Here is a 6,799-nt window from a genome sequence, read left to right as displayed (position 1 = left end):
TTCAACAGTACTGAACTCCTACTCTGTTTAGAGTAATAGTTTGCAAGAATGACTGCATGTCAGAATTACCTGAGGAGGTTGTCAGAATTACAGATTCCTAGGCCTCACCCCAGGTCTAACTGATCAGAACTTGTTAAGTGTGGAAAGCTAGGCCTAGGAATCTATATCAGGCTCACCAGGTGGTTTTGATACAGTCAGTTTAATTGCAGTTTACAATTGTGAACCATTTATTTAGGGCAGTGTTCTAGATGTTAGGAATGTGAGGGCTGAGGGCTAGGTAGGAAGAGTAAGGATTTGATAAGCCAGGGTCCAGATACCACTGTGCATGGTATGTTACTTAAAGAACTCTCTCTCCTACCCTTACCAAGGGTGAGGCATTGCATGAGACGCTGGGTATGTTGCCCATCAAGCAAACAGTATACAGTCTGACAAGTACTCCAGTAAGAGTAAGTACAAGGTGTTTTGAAGGCTGATCGGAAGGACGCTTAATCCAGTCACGTGGGGTCAAGAAGGTTTGGTAAGTCTTGAGGGAAGGGTAGGAGATGGCCAAGTATGAAGCCTGGGTGAGGAAATGGTGTTCCCAGCAGAAAACTAACGACATGAACAAATGAGTCAGGAGTTAAGAGAAAGAGTGGAGAGCAAGCTCTGTGTTTAGGAATTGTATGTAGTGTGTTGTGGTTAGAGGGGGGAGTTCGAGGGGGGGCCTGCGCAAGGTAAGACTGGAGAGGTAAGCAAGGTTGGTGACAAGATCCTTGCATTTCGTTTTTCCCACGCCTCCAAATAGGGAGTCATTAAAAGATTTTAACCAGGGGAGTGGCCTGACCTGAGTGGCGTCAACTGAAAGATGCTTATGGCTGCCTTGTGGAGACGCTGGACTGGAGACAGAATGGTAAGCCAGGTGAGAGAGATACTGGTCTGAGCTCAGTGACTGGATGAGGAGGAGAGAACTAAATTGATTTGAAAAATGAGGAGGGACATTTGATAGGCTTTGGCTGGATGTTAGAAACTGGGGAGAGAAGTCAGGTTTCTGGCCTGGTAATTGGGTAGATGTGCTGGGAGACACTGGGAGAAGAAACAGGTTTGGGAGCAAGATTAGGGGAGTGATTTCAGTAGGCAGCCGGGTGTGCAAATCTGCAGCTTAGAAAACAGTGGCATTCAACATACACCCTGATTTTTTTTCTTTACTGACTTCTGTCTCCTTTGCTAGTTTCTCTACTTGACCATCACATGTTGGAAGTTTCTCAGGGCTTGTTCTGATCACACCTTTGTCTTTCTATTCACAACCACTTTTATCCTGGAAGAACTCATTCAGACTGTGGCTTTAAATACCTTCTAATACAGTGATGACTACCAAATTTAAGTCTCTAGTTTTGACCTTTTAACTCTGGATTATATTCACCTTCCTACTTGACCTAGTCTTTTTTTTAAAAACGATTTTATATTTATTTGAGAGAGTGTGAGAGAGAGGGCGTGCAAGTGCTCAAGTTGGGGGGGGGGCAGAGGGAGAAGCAGAGTCCCTGTGAGCGGGGAGGTGGACATCGGGCTCAATCCCGGGACTTAGGATCATGACCTGAGCCGAAGGCAGACACTTAACCAACTGAGCACACAGGTGCCCCTCTATTAGACCTTTTCATTAGGATGTACTGAACAGAACATTTTTTTTTTCTTTTGGTGACCCTGCCGGGACTAAACAGAACTTTTGATCTCCCTTTTCAGATCAGTTTCTCTTTTCCTAGGCTTCCTCATCTCAGTAAATGTCTTCACTGTCCTCCCAGACCAGATAGAAAACTTGAGTTTACATTTGATTTCTCTTTCATTCATCCTGTACCTGCAAGTCTTTTTAATTCTATGTCCAAAATATAACTCAAAACCATCTTTATATTCTTGGTTACAATGCTGGTACGAACTATAATCATCTCTCTTCTGTACAGTCGCGAAGCCCATTAATAGGTCCCCCTACACAGTCTTGTTCCTCTAAAATCTGTTTTTCCCATAGCAGCCAAATGATACTGTAAAGATATGAATGACAGTGTTGTGCCTTCTTAAAAGCCTTCCATTGACTTTAAATTTTAATTGTAGGCTCCATGCCCAATGTGGGACGTAAACTCACAACCCTGAGTTTGAGAGTCGTATGCTCTACCGACTGAGCCAGCCAGGCACCCCATTGACTTTTATTATATGTAGGCTATAAATTCCTTACTTTGGCTTGCAGAGCCCTTATGATCTGGCCTCTGTCTCCCTCTCCAGCCTTATTATATAGCATGTATCCATACTTACCTTGCTTTAACCACGTTGGTCATAATTACTTCTGCTTCAGTATCTTTGCGTATGCTTTGTCTAGGATCCTCCTTCCTCAAATACTCACGTGGCTGACTCCTTTTCACTGCAATGTTGGGTCAGATTCCAGCCCCCGTCCCTGGCCTTCCTATTTAAAACACTGCCTCTCTCCAGTGACACCCATATCTCCTCTTATAATGTCATCACAGTATCTATCACTATTTGGAATGACTTTTTTGTGGTTGTCCGTTTCTTTCTCTCCATTAGAATATAAGCTCCAGGAGAGGAGAGAACCTTGTCTGTTGTTCACTCTTCTACCCTACTGCCTAGAACAGTGTTAGGCTCAGAGTAGGTACTCAATGAATATTGATTAAATAAATGAATCTGTTATTTGAGATTAATGAGAGCCATTAAAATATATATGGTAAAGGGCTGAGTAGATATAATTATAGTAAGACTGTCTAGAGTACTGCTTCACCATCTAAGCTGTATACTAGAATTAGCGAGGAAGTTTTTTAAAGCACAAGGATGCTCTGTTCCACTCCAAGACAGTGAAATCTGTTAGGCCTGGGCATTTAAAAAAAAAAAAAAAAGAACCTCAGTTGATTTTAATGATTTGGGGAGATGGTATGTAGAGAGAGAAGAGCCTAAGACAGGACCCTGACAAATGCTAATATTTGATCAAGATAATAGAAGAGGATCCTGAGATAGAGACTGGGAATTCCCAGTTGGTAGAGGTGTTGGTAGAACCCAAGGGAAGAGTGGATTTTAAGGAGGGAGAAGCTAGTGGTGTCAGGTGCTCAAGCCAGGCGAAGTCATGCAAAGGATAGAAAGCAGTCATATTTAGTGATAGGGAGGTTGTAAATTGTCTTACCACAGGGTTTCCCAACCTTAGTCCTACCTGACATGTGGATTGGATAGTTCTTTGCTGTGGGGGCTGCCCTGTGCATTGTAGGATGGTTAGCAGCATCCCTGGCCTCTACCACAAGACACCAGTAGCAGCCTCCAGTTGTGACAACTAAAAATGTCTCCCAATATTGCCAAATGTCCTTTTGGGGGCAAAATTGCCCCTTTTGAGAACCACTGCCTTAGCAAAAGCCTTTTCAGTAGAGAATTGAATTCTGAACTCCAACTGAAGTGGGATGGTGAATAATAGAAATTAGAGAGATGGAGGAGACCAGTAATATGGGCAACTAAGACTTGATTATGAAGAGTGGTTAGAGGTGGGGTGAGTTAGGAGGCATCTAGGCAGGGATGTGGGTTTGTGGGAGATTGTTTTTTAGGATGGTTATTAAGCATGTTTATACACTTATTGCAAGGAAATGGGGATAATTAATATTCACATCCCTTGAAGGAATGGTGACTATAACACTGGTGAAGGATTTGCCTTAGAAGAGGAGAATGTCTCTTGTGTTGTTACTGGAGGTGAGGATAGTTGCAGATGCTGATAATGATAACAGACAATTAACATCTATTGGGAGGTTACCATGTACCAGGTACTATTACAAGCAATCTGTGTGTTAACTAATTCTCACAACAATGCTGTGAATCAAGGAGGTATAGGAAACACTTCAGAGAAGAGGTGAATGGTATAAATGATTTCGATTGCCATGTGGAAGGGGCTTTTCAGAGGGTAAATTAAGGTGAGGAACAGAGGCACTGAGAGGCTAAGCAGCTTGCTCAGGGTCACCTCTCTAGTGGTGGCAGAGTCAGGATTCTAATCCAAGGATCTGGCCTTAGGGCCTGTGCTCTTTTCTATGTATAAGTATGCTTATAAAAGAGGGGGCAGGAAGTTGAGATAATTCCATCTGATGTCTTTTTCTGTCCTGAGTATAGTAAAGTATAGTGGTCTGCTCAGAGTTGGGGGATATGATAGAAGGTTTGAAGAGACTGTAGTAAATGGGAGGGTAGCAGAGAAGGCTTAAAACAACCATTGTAGGAAATAGGAAAGTGTTGTGATTAGGAACCCATAAAATTGCCAGACAACAATAAGAGCTCAGTTAACATAGGGAACAAGTGTTCTGTAGATAGTCTGTATGGATATGTGATTTTTCTCCATCTTTAATCAGCAACTTGTTTATAGGAACAGAGGCAGTTTGATTCAGGGTTAGGGATTTTACTAGTCAGATACTAGTAACCTGAACAAAAATTTCAAATTTGTCTCGTACCTCGTAGAGGTATGAGAAGAGTGAGGATAGTGGTTGATGGATGAAGTCCAGGCTGAGTGGGAAGAAAAAAAGTAAGGCAGTTAAGAATGTAGGGACGTCAAGAGCATAGTGTTATTAATGAGATTCAAAGAACTGGTAGTGGGGATAAAAAGAACTGGATAGATAGCTTTGGGTCTGAAAGTAGATGTTTAGGATTTTGGAGATGAAGCAATTCCCAGGGATGACGGGTGAGGTGTGGCCATGGAACTGGGGGGCTGAAGTGAATGGAAGGGAGAGACCTTTGTAGTTGAGATCAAGAACTGAGGAGATGGGGTGTTGGATGGTTGTTACCATCATAGTGATAGCAAGACTAAGGTTCAGGCGATGAATGAGAAAATAGAGAAGTGGACCAGAGGGTGTGATAACTAGAGAGCCAAGACCCACAGAGAAGTGGTGGGTCTAGAGTCCCAGAGTGATTTTTATATGAAGGCACAGGATAATGGTGACACTGAAAGGAATGGAGGAGGATAAGCAACACCTAAGACTTTGGGAAGAGGCTAGTTCAAGGGAGAGAGCCAGATTTCGGTTATAGCACAGAGATGGAGGAGAATGTTGGAAGAGGAGGAGGGTGTATATGTCTTTTGTTTCTGCTGCCATCAGAGGGTGTATTCAGAGGTTTCATTAGAAAGAGAGGAGAGAGAAGAGGGGGGGATTTATATTTTGGATGGTGCCCAAAGAGCAATATCAACAGATGCTGTTGGCTGAGATAAGTGGGCATTTCAGGCTTCAGGGAGAAACTGGCCACAGCTTGGATTGAGCATGTTTGTCAGAGTGTTGCATCTAGGTGGCTTTGGTGCTAAGAATGCTCTAGTACATTGGTGGTGTACCAGATGGTGTGTGCTCTCTGCAGAGCTTTATGTTCAGTGCTGTCTTTAATCTTCTGATGAGGATTGGTGAAATTAGGATTGAGGTATTGAGCAGAGACTGGTATCTGGTCAAGTAATAAGACCGTCCTCTAAAGAGCCAGAAATACGGAGGAGGAGGAACAGGGGTTGGAGATCTGTGGGCAGGATTTTGCAGGAGTTGAGAGCCTGAATTTTGTAGTTATTAAGCCCTCGTTTGTACCCACAGGCTGTTAAGGCCCAGGGAAATTTGGGTTAGATTGTTCATTGGCCCAAAGGTGCAGGGTGGGCAAGAGAGGAAGATCATCTTTGCCGTCTTTGGTCTTTGTGCCACACTAGTGGAGGCGATGTTGCTTAGACTCCAGAATAGTGAAACTACTCTTGGTTTTTACTTACAACTCTATGAGGCAAAACATGCATCTGGAAGCAGTGGGGTAGGTAGAGAGATACATCTGAGTGACACACACCATGTTGGATTCAGAATAACTGGACCACTCTAGAACCTGGAGTGTGGGGAAATGGAAAGGAGCATCTATTTTACTTTGACCTTTCTCTGCTTAATGGGAAGAAATTGACCTCACATTAGATCACTTCAATTAGATTGGGGGGATTAATAGGGGTGGCAGGACGTTTTTAACTTCTGGTGGTCACAGGCTCACATGGCAACACTGAAGAGAGGAAAAAAGAAAAGCAGCTCATATTCAAGTGCTTCTTATGTGATGCTAGGCACTTTGTTAGGATTTATTTTATTGTTCACTCCTCAGAGGAGCTCTCTGAAGTAGTGTGCATCATTCTCATTTTATTATAGGTGAGGAAACAGAGATTACGGAACTTGTCCAAAGTCAGAGTTGAAGAAAGTGATGGACCCTAGGATTTAGACTTCAGAGTTTTCTGACTCCACAAAGTCTGTTTTTTTTTTTTTTTTTTTGATGGAGGATGTAGACTGTTGGGATTGGTGCAGGTCCTATTGGTAAAGGGAAACAAGCTTTTAGAACAAACAAGGGAGAAACTGAAGCAGTTTTAGAGAGTAAATAGGGCCTGTCACAGGGCATGGCCCCAAGGAAGGCAGAAAGCAGGTGGCGAAGAGACCGTAGAGATGGTTGGTCTTGAGTATAGCCTCGTTACCTCCTGACCACTGGGAAGTGGTGGTGAGGGGCGACAAGTTAGTGCGACAAGTTAGTAAGATGAAATGGCCCAAGAGCCAAGCTTTTCAGGATTTTCTCCTACTTTTCCTTCTGCAGCCCACTCAAAGGCAAAGGCTCCTCAAATTCTGGGCATAAACAAGGGCTTGATTTAGGGAGGCAGGTTGGCCACTGGAGCAGCTCTGGCTCTTTCCCTTTGTGAAAAGGACATGTGGCTGAGTGAATTAACACTCAGCCAGGAGTGAGGAGACCTGAGTTTCCATGCAGCCTCTGACAAAGGGACCAGCAGTTATAGGTAGAGTGACATTTATTCATGGAAGATAGGTATAGA

The sequence above is a fragment of the Ursus americanus genome, chromosome 23 (assembly GCF_024610735.1).
Source record: "Ursus americanus isolate L20-20 chromosome 23, mUrsAme1.1.p, whole genome shotgun sequence".
In the NCBI taxonomy this organism is placed as follows: Eukaryota; Metazoa; Chordata; class Mammalia; order Carnivora; family Ursidae; genus Ursus; species Ursus americanus.
The sequence above is the reverse complement of the archived record's forward strand: the minus strand, read 5'-3'. Positions refer to the sequence as shown.